Source organism: Acinonyx jubatus, chromosome B3, assembly GCF_027475565.1.
Source record: "Acinonyx jubatus isolate Ajub_Pintada_27869175 chromosome B3, VMU_Ajub_asm_v1.0, whole genome shotgun sequence".
Lineage (NCBI taxonomy): Eukaryota > Metazoa > Chordata > Mammalia > Carnivora > Felidae > Acinonyx > Acinonyx jubatus.
Genome location: NC_069386.1, coordinates 109,255,920 through 109,271,647, shown reverse-complemented (window position 1 = coordinate 109,271,647; position 15,728 = coordinate 109,255,920). Strand labels below are relative to the sequence as shown.

At 43.6% G+C, this 15,728-nt stretch overlaps 1 long non-coding RNA gene across 7 annotated transcripts in view; it reads right to left on the bottom strand.

The window, feature by feature from the left end:
• Positions 1-255: 255 nt before the first annotated feature.
• Positions 256-15,728, bottom strand: part of LOC113601339 (uncharacterized) — a 72,254-nt gene continuing 56,781 nt past the window's right edge. For 4 of the 7 annotated variants that reach the window (XR_008299460.1, XR_008299464.1, XR_008299461.1 and 1 more), the window contains 4 exons: positions 11,640-11,679; positions 11,053-11,179; positions 4,674-4,835; positions 256-3,419 (listed from right to left, as the gene is read on the bottom strand). This is a non-coding gene — a long non-coding RNA (uncharacterized LOC113601339). The remainder of the gene's footprint in view (positions 3,420-4,673; positions 4,836-11,052; positions 11,180-11,639; positions 11,680-15,728) is intronic. The other 3 variants (XR_008299463.1, XR_008299465.1, XR_008299466.1) reach the window with 3 other exon arrangements.

Here is a 15,728-nt window from a genome sequence, read left to right as displayed (position 1 = left end):
GACAGGGCCCTAACGAATCTGGCTGTAAACACACTCCCTCCCGCCTGGAGCTTTGGGACTTGGGGAGGAGGCCCATAGAGCACTGGTGCCAGGCAGCATCAGGTGTGAGGTCACCAGGCAATTTAAATAGGCCCAAGTGGAGCCCCTGGCTGAGGAATGTCCCCAGTAGAGCTGCGTTAGTCATGTGGGAGAGAGGGCCTGCCCTGCTTGCAGTCAGAAAGGCCCGGGGCCTTGGGTGTTAAGAGTCATGTGAAATAAGTCAGACTGAGAAAGACAAATACCGTATGATTTCACTCATAAGTGCAACCTAACCAACAACAACAACATGAACAAACAAAAGCAGAATGAGACCTATAAATGCTGAGAACAAATTGATGGTGGCTAGGGGGCTGGGGGAAGGACAAAATGGGTGAAGGGAGAGGGAGATAGACAGGCTTCCAGTTATGGAATGAATAAGTCATTCATATGGAATAAAAAGCACAGCGTAGGGAATATAATCAATGATACTATGAAAGCGTTGTATGATGACTGATGGTAGTTACACTTGTGGTGAACACAGCATAATATATAAATTGTCAAATCACTATGTTGTACACCTGAAACTAATGTAACATTGTGTGTCAACTGTACTCAAAAAAAAATTCTTTGGCCCAAAATAAAAATAGTCTTGAGGGTGCAAAACAATGTTTTAGAGCCTAAAAATAAGAGCACCTTAAATATACGACCATGGTATTATTAGCATGCATAAAAATTAATATTAAGTCCATAATGGCAACTATCCAATTAATATTAAGTTTTCCCTGATTAGCTCATAGGTTTAAAAAAATTTTTTGTTTTAAGTCAGGATCCAAATCAGGTTCATGCACTGCGATTGGTTGATATATTTCTTAGGCCTCTCTTAATCTGTATGTTGTCATCCCTCTTTTTTTTCTTTGTAACTTATTTATTATAAAATTTTTAATTAGAAAATAATACATGAATACATTCTGCTATCAAAATTGAAACATTACAGGTAAAGCTAAAATTCCCCTACCTGATATTCCAATCTTCATCCTCTCCCAGAGAATCACTAATTTATCAAAACTATGTATCAGTTAAGATTATGTTCAGCTACGTTTCAGAAAACAAACCATAACAACAAAACCTTCAAGATTACTTATTTTTCAGGAAAAAAAGCCCAAAGGTAGGCAGAACAGAACTAGTCTGAAAGTTTCTTGAAGTTTTAGGGTCCCAGACTGCATTTAGCTCTCTGCCTACCCTCATCCTCATGGACCAAGATGGCTAATAGAGGACCAGCCCTCTTATCTGCCTTCCATGCAGCAATATGGAAGCTTGGTGAAGAAGGACATATCTGTCTGTGTTAGTTTGCTGGGGCTGCTGTAACAACCTACCGCAAACTGAGTGGCTTATACAACAGAAATGTACTTATTGTCTCATGGTTCTGCAAGCCAAATGTCTGCAATTAAGTTGTCAGCAGGGCTGATTCCTTCTGAGGACTATAAGGCCAAATCTATTCCATGCCTCTCCCCTTTCTACAGGGAATCTGCTCACAATTCTTGATGTTCCTTAGTTTTGCACAAGCATCACTGCATTCTCGGCCTCGTGTGGTTCTCTGTTCAAATTTCCCCTTTTTATAAGGACACCATTTATGTTGTACTATGGCCCACCCTAATGACCTCATCTTAACTAATTATACCTGCAATTACCCTATTTCCAAATAAGGTCATCGTCTTAGATACTAAGGATTAAGATTGTAACGTATGAATGGTGGTTGAGGGAGGCACAATTCAGTTGCAAACACGCTCCCGTAAGAAGATTGTATGGAAGTGTCTTACCTCTATTTGCTTATACTTCTTTGGCCAGAGCTTTGTCTCCTGGCCACACCTCTTTGCAAGAGATGCTTGGAAAGCTAGGTGTTAGCTGAGCACATGGGCATGCCCCAAAATGTCAGTTTTCTGTTACAGAAAAGAAAGGAAAAACGGATATCAAGCCATCAACTAGCAACCCTCCATGGAATGTATTCTATCATACATTTTTCTGTGTGTTACAAAAATATCTGTGTGCCTTTCAGTAGACACTTCAGTGTTGGATTCTTCATCCAGATAGCTTTACCTCTTGCAAAGCACTCGCTAGGAGCCAGGGCTGCCTAGGGCTTCATGCTTTTATCTGTAACCCTTGGAACACCCTGGAAGCTGAGGCGGGTTAGTGTAAGCCTTGGAGCCCCTCCCTAGCACAAGGCCCCACTCCTAATTTTGGATTTGAAGCTTTCTTCTTCTTTAAAAGGGTCTCTAAAAATACGCAGGCTTCATCCTGCATCTGCTCCTGCCTATAAGGTAGGAGCTATTATCCTCATTTTATAGATGAGGAAGTTGAAACACAGAGAGGGCAAGTAGTTCATCTGGAGTCACAAAGCTCACAGTGGAGTTGAGTTTTAAACCAAAGTCTGTCTAGTTCCAAAGTTAGGCCATTTCTGCAATGCCTTGGCCGCCAAGAGATGCTAAAAGCATCCCAGCATGCTTTCTCCAGTGTGGATCCTCAGCCACAGCCCCATCTGAGTGTTTGCACTTCCCAAGAGCTGGTTGCCCACCTGGCCACTGAGACTGGTGCTCTGGCAAATCCTCCCAGAGAGAGAAGGAGCATCTCCTGTGACAGAAGTACCCGAGCCGGGGTCCATCCTTGGGAGCACGTCTGCAGTGGTTTCCTACAGCTGCTGTCACAAATTGCCACAAACTAAGTGGCTTAACACAAGAGAAATGTAGTCTCTCATAGTTCTGGAGGCCAAAGGTCTGAAAACACTGTTGGCCAGGCCACACTCCCTCCCAAGGCTCTAGAGAATAATCCTGGCTCGCCTCTTTCAGCTTCTGGTGGCCCAGCGACTCCTTGGCCTGTGGCTGCAGCTCTCTGCTTGCATCTCCATATGGACTTCTCTGTGTCTGTGTTTTCTCCTCCTGACTGTATAGGGACACTTTGCATTGGGTCAGGGCCCACCCAGGAATCCAGGATGATCTCATCTCAAGATCCTTCATTTAATTGCATCTGTACGAACCCTTTTTCCAAGGAAGGTCACATGCACGGGTTCTGACTGTGGATTATCTTCTTGGGGACCGCCATTCAGCCCCCTACACAGTATTCCAGAGCAGCAGAGATCATTTCTAGGACCCAGGGAAGTGGCAGGAAAACATGGGTACACACACACTGTCCTTCCAGTCCATTTTCACGCAATGGCAAAAGTGGAGCTGCAGGGACAAGGTTACTCACTTTGGAAAAGCACAAGTGGACCCAATTGCCCAGGGCCTGCTTCAAGTTAGAGACACTGAAGTTTCTGTCAAGTGTGAGCGTGTAGATGCCAAGCTTTCTTCGTAGAATGGTAAACCATGCTGGCATGTTTTTCTGTTTACTGTCCACTTTAGAAAGGTGCCCTGTGAAGTGAATTTTAAATTCAGAAGCCAAGTCAGGAGGGGCACAGGAAGACAGAGGGATGTGAGGACCATTTCCAGTCAAGCTGTGAGTTCTGTGGCCTCACTTCTTACTTAAAGAGCCAGGTGTTGGCTACAGGTAGTGGTGGATGCCAGATTCTGGAGGCGGGAGAAGGAAATCGTTTCAGACCTATACCTGCCACCGTGACCTTTAGCTGATTCGAATTCAGTTTCACCAAGTATTTACTGAGAACATACAGGGCACCAGGTCAGCCTTATTTCCCTCAAACCTCACAACCAACTAGGTATATTACTTTCTCCACTTCCCAGATGGGATGCAGATTCAGAGGGATTAAGGGATTTACCCAAGATCATACAGCTGTAGGTGGCAGTGAGTGTAGATGTGTCTTGATTCCTAACTAGGCGCTCGAGCACAAAAGATGAACCTTCCCTCCTATGTGCCAGCTCCCATCCTGGTGAGGGGGCAGGGATGAGAGCAGACCCATCACCCACCCACCAGAGCTTGACCCGCCCGCGCCCCCCCCCCCCCCCCCCGCCCACAACCGAAAGCAGAGCATTCTGCAGGAGGAGGCACGTAATCAGCATTTCTGCCACTCTCCAGTACCAGTGGAAGAAACTGGCTAATTAAAGTCTGCAGCATGCCCAGAAGCCTCTGCAGCCGCTAGAGTTGTTTCCTGTGCGTTCTCGGTGCCTGATGATACATATTCTTCATGTTTATGTGGCGCAATACACTGTGCTCCATGAGCATGAGGTATTAGTGAACCAATTTTCCCATCCACGCAGCTCCAGAGCAACTAGGAGGCATCCCTGTTATAATTTATGAGGGACCAGCATGTGCAATCAATAGGTGCCCCACAGGTTATTAAAGAAGAGAAAGATGGCCCAGGAGGCCCTGTTTACTAACAGGGAAATGGTCTCCCGGCAGCTTCTGGCACGTGGCCTGTGAGAGATTTACATTTCCTTTTCAGTCCAGAAACAGGGGCCTTCCCTTCTCATCTTGGGCCTAAACCTCACAACAGGGGCTGGTGGAGGCACAATCTGATTAGTGCCTTTCCCTGCATTGTAACCCAGAGACGGTACTGGGAGCGAGGGCTGTGGGGTGCCAAGCCGCCCAAGGCTTTAACACATCCATGTATGTTTCGAGGCCCCAGAGAACAGCATTCTGGGACAGGGTTGAGGCTTAGGGAGTGGGCATGAGGCCAGGCCCATGATGCAAAAAGAAGTAGCAACTCCCACCGGGCTGCAGGGAGGGGAGTCCTGGTCAACCTTGCACAGCTCTGGAGAAACTCATTTATTTGCTTCTGTTGCCTTCTCCCATTGTTTTTATTCCTTTGATTTCAGGAATCTGTAGTTATTTTGCAGTTTTCTTTACTTCTTAACAGTTCTCAAGGAAGAGGGCTGGTTGGATTTAAAAAAAAAAAAAAAACCAGTAGTTTTGGAGGCGTCTGGGTAGTTCAGTCAGCTAAGCGTCTGACTCTTGGTTTCGGCTCAGGTCATGATCTCATGGGTTTGTGAGATCTCGTCTGGTTCTGCGCTGACAGCAAGGAGCCTGCTTGGGATTCTCTCTCTCCCTCTCTCTCTCTCTCCCTCTCTCTCTGAAAATAAATAAACTTTAAAATAAAATAAAACAATAATAGCATGGGCTTATTTGTGTAAAGGAGAAAAGAAGTACTCCTCCAGTCTACTTTCTGGAAGGCAGCCTGGTATGATGTAGCAGTTCTCAAACTTTTTAGTCTTAGGACCATTTTACACTCTTAAAATTTATGTAGATTATGTTGATCAGTAGAAAAGTTTTACTGAAATGTTTATTCATTAATTAAAACAAAAATAAATCCATTACATGTTAACATAAATGACATTTTACCATAATAGAAATAACATAAATATTTTCCTTTTTTTAAAAATGTTTTTTATTTATTTTTGAGAGAGGGACAGAGTGCAAACAGGGGAGGGGCAGAGAAAGAGGGGGACACAGAATCTGAAGCAGGCTCCAGGCCCCGAGCTGTCAGCATAGAGCCCGGTGCGGGGCTCAAACCTACAAACTGCGAGATTACAACCTGAGCCAGTCGGACGCTCAGCCGACTGAGCCACCCAGGTGCCCCATAAATAAATATTTTCATTTAAAAAAACTTCCAAAATAAAAAAGAATTAGTGGGAAGAGTAATAGTGCATTCCATTTTTGCAGCTTTTTTTGCAATTTTTGCAATATGGATTCCCATATCTACTTTTGTACTCAGTAGATTGCAATGTGTTGTTTTGGTTGAAGTATATGAAGAAAGTCTGACTTTACACAGATAATAGCTGGAAAAACAGAGTATTTAATAGTATTTTGAATATTTTTAGATATTCTTTCTGATGCTGCACCAAAATGTAGCAAGTTAAAGGGTAGTTGCAGTATTAAATCTGAAAGCATAATATGTTTTTGTATACTGTTACATTAAAATCCATTGCTTTATTATGAGCTTTGATTGGATCTTTTATCCATGTATGATTTGTAATACCGTGCGTTGGAAAATGCTGGTTTATTGAATTATACAAATATTCTAAATGTTCATAATTTCATTATACAATATTTAAAAATCACATTCATTAATATCACCATCCATCTCATTAGAAAAGTCCAAATATTAGGAAGCTGTCAAGCTCCATAGTAATAGATACGAGTTTTCCAAAATTCTCATTTTCCCTTGGAAGTTCAAATTTTATCATTGGCAACAAATACCATCAGTTGTTTTCCTCGAAGTGACAGACTCCCTTTGTTCACTTAAAGAAAATATCTGCCAAATACCCGGTCTGAAAAAGCACTCTTTGTCATTTAGTCTTTCAAGCAAAGAAAGAAAGAGAGAGAGAGAGAGAAAGGGAAAGAAAAGATGCTCCATGAAAAAAAAAATGGCTAGTTCAACGCACAGATTTATCGCCTCAGTACACTTCCTAGGGGTAACCATCATACCCTGAAATGCAATAAAAGTATTTATGCATACTCCCCATTTTGTTACATAGAATATTTTGAAAAGTGTTGGTCCTTAAAAAGACTAATCAGGGGCACCTGGGGGCTCAGTCAGTTACACGTCCGACTTTGGCTCAGGTCATGATCTCGCGGCTCATGGGTTCAAGCCCCACGTTGGGCTCAGCAGAGCTCGCTTTTGGATCTTCTGCCCCTCCTCTGCTTGTGCTCTCTGAAAAATAAATAAAACATTAAGAATAAATAAATAAATAAATAAATAAATAAATAAATAAGGTAATCATTTTTACTGCTTCATCAAGGACATCCTTAAATGAAACTGGCATTTGTTTTTAAGTTAAGTGTGTGGCAAGGATGGCTAGTACACCCTGATGCCTGCCTTGATTTGTGCCCAGAAGCTAGGAGTTTTACCCACCATTGCTTTCGTGCCTTCAGTGTAAATGTTAACATAGTGCAAAGGGCAAAACAATCATAGTATTATTATGAAAATATTTTTTTTAATGTTTATTCATTTTTTGAGAGAGAGAGAGAGAGAGAGCAAGCATGAGCAGGGGATGGGCAGAGAGAGGGAGACACAGAATCCAAAGCAGGCTCTAGGCTCTGAGCTGTCAGCACAGAGCCCAACACGGGGCTCGAACTCAAGGACCACGAGATGGTGACCTGAGCCGAAGTCGGATGTCCAACCGACTGAGACACCCAGGCGCCCCAAAAATCTTTTCTTTTAATGTTTATTTCTGAGAGAGAAAGTGCGAGAGGGGGAGGGGCAGAGAGAGAGGGAGACAGGGGCTTTGGGCCTCCCAGGTGCCCCCATGAGAATCATTTTGACTTCATCAACCCCTCAGAAGTGTTGCAGGGATCCCCAGGAGTCTGTGGACCCTCCTTTGAGAACAGCAGGTATAGTAGAGGGAACCAATGACTGACTGCCAGAGACTTCTTACTCCCGCTTTGCCTCAGGCTAGCTCTGTCTTCCGCAAGTCATTTTCCTCAAGTGTCTGAGGTTCCGTGTTTGTAACATTAAGCAGATCTATTAAGCAATCTCTATCACGTCACTGTCATTTTAGGAGCACTGTGGGACACCGGACAACCTTTATCCTTGACTTCTCATTATGATGGCCTGTTTGTTCCTCACATGGCTCTTTCTGGTGAGCTGTTGTCGGGACACACAGGCACATACTCTCTTCTCTCCTTTTACAAACGAGAGGACAATGGGCTCTCCCAATGAGCAGGCGTTTGCTACAGAGGATGAACTGAATACTTACCCTCTGCTATCGGGGAGAAACGTGGTCATCAGAGATCGACTACTTGAGCCCTGCACCGTTTGTCATGAATGGTTCTGGACGGGGCATTTTCAGCTAGTAAATAGGAGGGCTCTTTGCTGTGAAATCCAGGCCAGGAAAACAGTTGCCAAGCCATAGCAATAAGAGAAATATGCAGTTTTATAAAAACAGAGTAAAACCTAAGCATAACTCCTAGTTTCCCCCATCCTTGTAAAGCTTTGGAATAAGTACTTGAGCCCTTTAATAAAATACTGCAGTCTCAAAGCTCAGTATATATTTGGTCTGGAGAGGACCAGGGAGTCAGTGTGGCAGAAGCTTTTAAAACTGACCTCCTCCTGACCAAGTCACCAGGTTAATGGAGGCTCTCTGCTTCCTCTAGAAAACCCAGTGTGCCCACGGCATGCCGGATGCTCGACTAGGAGAGGTTCCCTCAGGTGCTTCTGTTCCACAGGTTGAGCTGAGTGCTTCCAATGGGTCAGGGCCATTTGTTCCCACAGTTCTGCCCATTGTCCTTGCAATTCTGGTTGTGTGACTTAATTATTGTGAAAACCAATGAAATGTGAGTACAAAGAAAGAGGCTTGGGGAGCCTGGGTGGCTCAGTCAGTTGAGCATCCATCCCTTGACTTCAGCTCAGGTCATGATCCCGAGGTTGTGGGATCGAGCCCCATGTTGGGTTCTGCACAGAGCCTGCTGGGGACTCTCTCTCTCTCTCTCTCTTTCCTTCTGCCCCTTTCCCCTGCTTGTGTACTCTCTCTCTCTCTAAAAAATTTTTAATTAAAAAAAGAGGTTTTGTTCCTATGAAAACATTTAATGTTTTGTCCTTAAATTAACATTTAAGGACAAGTCACACAAAAAGTCCTGTTGAACTGGTATGGGAGACATTTGAGAAAGACTGGGGAGAAAAATCATAAACATCTTAGGATGATTCTGTACTCCGATTGTCTTGTGTCTTTAAGTTCTCCCTCTTCTTTAAAGAAACCTGAACTGGAACTTACCGAAGATTCCGATAGAATGTAAACTCCACAAGTGTGGAGACTTTATGTTGGTCACTGCTATATCTCCAGCACCTAGAATATGCCAGGTCCATAGAATGAACACAGTAAATATATATAGGATAAATGGATTGTTAGTATAGTCAATACAAGAAAGATAAAACAAATTCCAATTAATAGAAGCCTGCACCAAGAAAATGCCTTGATCCTACTTAAAAAAAAAAAAATGGTGCCTGAACATACCTGTATATGTTTTAAGTTAAAATAAGAAGTTTAAGGTATGTTTCTCATGGTTACCCTTTAAATAATATTTTATTTAAAAAAGTTTTTTAAGGTTTATTCATTTTTGAGAGAGACAGAGACAGAGACAGAACGTGAGTGGAGGCCGGGGGGGGGGGGGGTGCGGGAGGGTCGGCGCAGAAAGAGAGGGAGACACAGGGCCAGAAGCATGCTCCAGGCTCTGAGCTATCAGCACAGATCCCGGTGCAGGGTTCGAACCCACGGACCATGAGATCACGCCCCGGGCCGAAGTCAGACGTTCAATTGACCGAGCCACCCAGGCTCCCCTAAATAATATTTTAAATTAATCTACTGTTTTCCATCTACTGTTTTCATCACATTGGAGATGAGGGCTTTGCCTGTATTTAGAAATAGGGAAGCACCTTAGCTATCCAGTAGGTACTGTCTCCCCGTGGCGGAGCACTAGACCAGATCAGGAGACCTTAATACAGACTCCTCTGAACTCCCTTCTCCAGAAGGTAACTAGAAACATCTGCTCCAGTTCAGAAAGGGGGAGACCCGACAGGAGGCAGACTGCATCCCCAGATAGGGATTGGTCCAGTCGACACAGACCAGATGAGAGGCCATCGCTTTGAACCTTCCCTGACCCAGCAAGCCAGAGGGAACATGAATGATGGTAACAACTGCCTCCCCCATTTCAGACTGTGTTTGAGATTCTTTAGAGTTAGACTCAGAGGATCTGGGTTCAAATTCTGTATATTAACTGTGTGGCCTTGAACTAGTTAGCATGCTTCTCCTAGCTAGAACTTTCCAACTGGTGGGCAAAGAATGGGTCTACAGGTATGCTGATATATTGCTCTTCTCACTGCTTTCAATAAGCAGGTAAGGCCTTGGACAGCCAAGATCTCTGAGCTTGTCCCCTCTGGTGCCAGCAGCCTCATCCCTTCTCCGTGATGAGGCATGGATATGGGTACAGATGCATAGATTGATATGCATGTAGTTGTATACTTTTTTTCAACTTCCTGTGTGTATCGCAATATGGAATAGGCTGGAAGCACTAATAGTTGCAGCCTTAGCTCCTCAGCTGATAAATCCAGTCCTGCCCTTGCCAACAGGTTGTTATAAGGATCACGTGAGAAATGGGTGTGCAATGTTTCAAGAGTGACTGAGTCATCCCAACAGCAGGCATCATGGCAGACAGAAGCACAAGGAGAGTTTGCATCCATGTCATCAGATCTAGTTTCCTCACCAGATTCTCAATCAACAGGGAAACAAGAAAAAGAAAGGAAAAAGTTGGCATATCAAATTCAAACCATTACCTTTATTTCCTATAAATGTGTATTAGCAAGTGTTACTGTAGGCAAGTAAGCTTCCTAACACTGAACTCCAACATCAGACCAATTTACCAAGCCAAGCTCAGGCCACACTGGGAAACCACATTCCTCCCTGGCAGGGGAAACCTTGTCCCTAGAAATGCCGAGCAGAAGACACATTCCCAGGGGGCAACTTACTCCCAAAAGAAAGAGAAGAGGTGGGGACTCTTGAATGCATGTCAAGTTTCTTCTTCCAACTTGCCAATCGGCTCTGTCATTCCACCTCCCCCGGGAAGGAGAATGTGAAGGGACGCAGGGAGGGCAGGAGTGTTGCACTAACAGAGCTCCTCCCATATGGAAAAATGCACAACAGAAGCACCCTCTTGAGATGTGAGATGAGACTATGGTCCACTTTGTCTGCTGTTTCCTGGCAAACATGGTTGGAGGTACCAGTACTGGACCAGTACCCCATCACCAGTTTCCTGGGTACAGAGAATCAGGAGTGGGCACCCATTTTTGCCTACACAGATCTTGCAGGCGTAGTCTGGCTCCAGAAGTGATTTCCTAATCCCTGCCGGATCCTTTCTGTTTGTAAAGGTAAGGGCTGTGTTTGTTTGAATCATTTTTTAATAGTTAACATAGCTAATCTGTAAACTCACAAAAGCAGGGACTTGATAACACCACTCACGTGTGTATCTGCAGTTGCCCAGCCCATTCTAGATGCCTGGCAAAGACTAATAGATTCAGGAAAGAATGAAGGAATGGGTGATAGAGCACAAGACAAAGTACTCAATACATGCTTCAGATGGAACAGTTTGACCTTCACCTACCCTGTTCACCTTGACCAAGGTTATTACTTCCAGCCACGTTCAGCCATTACACCTGTTTCCATGTCATCAGTAGCTTCTGATAATATTGAAAATCCTTTGAGGACTTCCCACCTATGAAAATAAACTCCTTAATAGACAAAACGGTGATTTGGAGGAAAGATAGAACTTTCAAAATTCTTTAAGCCAACATGAGATTATTTTTTTTAAGCATTTCACCTGATGAGCTCCCAGTCCAATGCATGGCAGTGAATCTGTGTACATGATAAAACCTTTCGATGTCAATGGGGGGACACCATTAATATCCAAGTATGTGACTGGGATCCTTTTCATGTAGTATAGGATAAATGGGTCCTAAATACTTGTTATGTGCTGAATTGTATCCCCTGAATTCATAAGTCAGAGTCCTGACTTCAATGTATGAATTCCCTCAGACATCTGAGTTACCTCAAAAGGTAACAGTATTTGGAGATAAGTTTTTAAAAAGGTGATTAAGGTAAAATGAGGCCATTAGGACGAGCTCTCATCTAATCTGGGGTCCTTAGAAAAGGAAATTTGGACACACAGAGACATCAGACATGTCCACTCACAGAAGAAGACCATGTGAGGACACAGCAGGAAGGTGCCCACCTGAAAGACAAGGAGAGAGGTCTCAGGAAAAACCAAACCAGTCCACATCTTGATCTTGAACTTCTAACCTCCAGAACTGTGAGAAAATATATTTCTGTTGTTTAAAGCAGTCTGTGGTATTTCATTACGGTAGCCCTAGAAAATTCATACAACACTTATTGCAGAATTCTTCATTGTGGTGTTACTACAAAGATGTGTTTGTGCAACACATCCGTGTCCACATTGGGCACTGTGTAATGCGGATTGCATGAGAAAGCACAACTGACAGATAACACATGAGACCAGGTTTTGCAAGAAGGAAGCAATTAGCAAGACTTTAGAAGTCTCAGGAAATTGGACTCTCCTTGACACCTATAGCTAAATTTTCTTACCCCTAAAATTATTCTTTTAAAGGTGTCTTTTTCTCTTCTCTCCCCACATCCCCTGCCTTCCACTCTCTCCTATCAACCACACCCCTACTGCCACCACATCCACTTGCTCTCCGGCCAGACTTGACATCCCTTTCTGCCTTTGAGTCATAAAAAATAAAACAGCTGTTTTGTTTTGTTGGTTGGTTTGTTAAGGCTTCAAGCAGGTTTCCCCAACTGAAAGTTGGGAGCAAATGTAAAAACCTGTTTGTGAGGGTAAGATTTTCAACTTGGCCTCAAATCCGGGAATATGGATCCAGAAACGCAGCCAGTCCTTCAGAGGTATGGAGAGGGATTTCCATTCTGCGAGAAAAGCAATCGCAAGGCTTGGTTGGGAGTCCACAACCCAGTGTCCTTGCTTGATTGGGACATTGTTTTGGGAGGACCACCCATCTGGGAGGAGCCCTGAAGATGGCTCCCATGAGTGTCTATGGGAGCTATCTCCGGCTATGAGGAGCCCCTGGTGTTGGCTCCCTCCCATAACTCAGTGGACTAGGCTTTGCAGGACCTAGAGTAAGTCACTTCCCTCCTCTGGATCCGAACTGTAAAAAGTTCCATTTCCTGAACTGTAATTAGTCACTTTCCATTATTTTTAACTGTGGAAAGAACTTTACTCAGACAAACTTTTGTATATAAGTTTATATTAAAAACAAACAACTGTGCGGTTGGCCTAGTTCGGGTCTGGGGCCATGGGGAGAGCCCCACCTGTTCTCACTTTGCCCAACACCTCCTCTGCTTCCTCATTCAGGCAGCAACCAAAGACTCTCAGGGGATCTCCTTGGCTGACACATAGTGAAATTCGCCAGATGTGATTATCTCTAGGGGCAGTGTGCAAGGAAATGTTTAATTATAGTCTGGGGAGTGGGGAGTGCTGATTTGTAGTGTTTGCTGATTTCTGTGGTGTAAATACTACCACCATGGCTACACTCAAGCCACCAATGTCACATCATTGAATGCAGAGTTGAGCATGCCATAGCATACCATGTGGGGAAGTAATTATGAAGCAATGGGTTTTGAGTATTCATTACCTTTGCTTTTAATATAATTTATTCACCTGTAAGTTTATATGATGTAATTTTTGATAATGGCTGTGTTAGCAATTGGCTTGTTAAATTCTGGAAAATTTAACAATCAATTCTTACAAGTTACTATGAGCCAGCTCCAGGATACCACTATCTAGAATCTTTTTAGTGCCAACATTCTAAAACTTTATGTCAAAGCATAAGCCGTTTAAAGCTGGGAAGGGCTAAGTGGAATAATCCTCGAGATTTGGGAAGTGTGCTCAGGAGAGGGGCAGAAAAACATGTTTCGGTGTAGTATCCAGCACAGCACACAGAACTAAAAAATAGATAGCCAGCCAGTGAATGATTCAATGACCCAAAGGGGCAATGACCCAACCCATACTCAGGAGGGTTTGTACTTTGAGTTATTTTTTCAACCAGTAGTGGGGTGGGTTTGTATACCCAACCAATCACATTCTGTCATCCAGCCTCATGGGACAGGTGGCACCGACTGTGGCCAGGAGGTATCAGCAATGCACTAAGTTAATGGGGTCTTGGAGAGTCTACAATAGGGATGTCATCTGATACACAAGTTGGTCACAGCTGACAATCCAGGCACGTCCAGAGGCCTACGCGGGTTCTACCTAGACTTCCAGGCAGCATGATTCCCCTTGGGTGGGTATGATCTTTTGTAAGTATCTTGTCCCTCCTCCTGGTTACTATCTCCCTGCAGACTGGTGTTTAATTCATACTTTGTCCTTCAGTTCTTCCCAGAGTCTTTGAAAATAGCATGGATGTTCAACAGCCAAGGAGTTAAGAGCCCGGAATCCGAACCAAATTCCTTGGAACCAAAATTCTAGTTTTGCACTTATGAATTATGTGACCTCGGGCAAACTGCTTAACTTCTCTGAATTTCAATTTCATCCTAGATAAAATGTGGATGATAATAATACCTACTTCAAAGCATTATTGGGAAGATCAAATGAGTTTCACATATATTAAGTACTTAAAACAATGTTTGACATAGAATATGCTATTTAAATGTTACCTATTATTATACTATGATTATATATAATCTATAATATGTGCACTTATGTATAATTATTACATATATGTACTAGTGAATGAATGCAGGTGAACAAATGCATGGGAAACAAAGGCCTGGGTGAATGTGCAATGAGATTCTTCTGGAAAACAAATGCCAAATATACATAATAAATACTAGCAGCAACCTTAGCTGGCATTTATTGTGTGTTTAAAGTGCATTTTATAAGCATTATTTTGTTAATTCCTCATAAAAATTCTAATAGAAAGGAACTGCTTTTAGCTGTATTACACAGATAAGAAAACCCAGACCTGTTGAAGGCAAGAAACTTTCCCAAGATCGCATAGTTTGTTAATGACTCAAATCCACATCCTTTGACTCCAGAGCTTGAGCTTTTAACCACTTAACCCACCAGCCAGCTCCTAACCTGATGCCGTCTCTCCTCAGTGTTGTACCCCACCCCTGCCTTTCTTCCCACCCTACCCCTCCATGTCCTCAGCAATCCCTTCAGGTCTATCCAAGACGTACATGCTTTCTGAAGATTTCCCAGACCGTTCCCCTTAATATGATGCTCCCAGAACTTCCATATACTGTGTGCTCCTCATTCTCTCCTGTCCCTGGCTGTTATCTCTCTGTGTCACACAAGTAGCTGTGTGGAGATTTTGCAAGATCTAGGTTAAATTCATGCCCAAGCTAAGACGTTGTCCCAAGCTCCATGACACAGCCAATTCCTGCTGAAAGCTGCCCTATATATGCATCATGGCTCCCCAGAAACTGCACTTTGCTGTTAGCCTTAGTGTCAGGGACTGTAAAATGGAAACAATGGGAAGTTTAGCTGGCTAGATCAAGCCCTGCTCTAACCAAGCACCCTTGACTTCTCAGTCACGGGCTCAGTGGTTCAGAGAGAAGAATGGAGAGTCGAAGGCAGCTGTTTCTATGGAAGAGATGATCCAGCCTCTACCCTCAAGGTGCCTACTGCGTGTTCACAGATGCAAAACCCCTCTAAGAGCATCTACAGAACAACTCACAAGAGAATGCAAGTGGAGTACAGAGCACAAAGAAGTGCCTAGTGGGGCAGGGAGTTCAAAGGAGTGCTCAGAGTGCAGTAGAACACTTCAGGGAAAATTTCTAGAGACAGCAAGCAGATTTTATAAAAATTAAAAATAATATTGTCTTGGTACAAATGCTGCACATGCCCATGGCAAACAAATCAGAAAATACAGACAAGCAAAGAAAGGAAATTCTAAAAACCCACCTACAACCTCGCCCACCCAAAGACAACTTCTATTAACACCCTCAACACCTTGACAACCAGTTTTTACAGGAGGCGATGCGCAGAGCTGAAGCACAGGTTGTGTATGTGTGTGTGTGGCTGAGGGGTGGTGGGGGAACAGAGACAGTCCTGGCATTTTAGTCTATCCTGGGGAGTAAGAGATGAGAAATCTATCTGATAGGATTGGGAAGTAGATGGTTGAAGAAGAGATCTCCAACAGATCTCTCAGACCAGGTAGAGATTTGAAGCAGGCAGCCATACCAAGGAGCCTAGCTGAACAGTGACCCAATTAAAATAATCACAGCAGCCATAACAGTGAACTT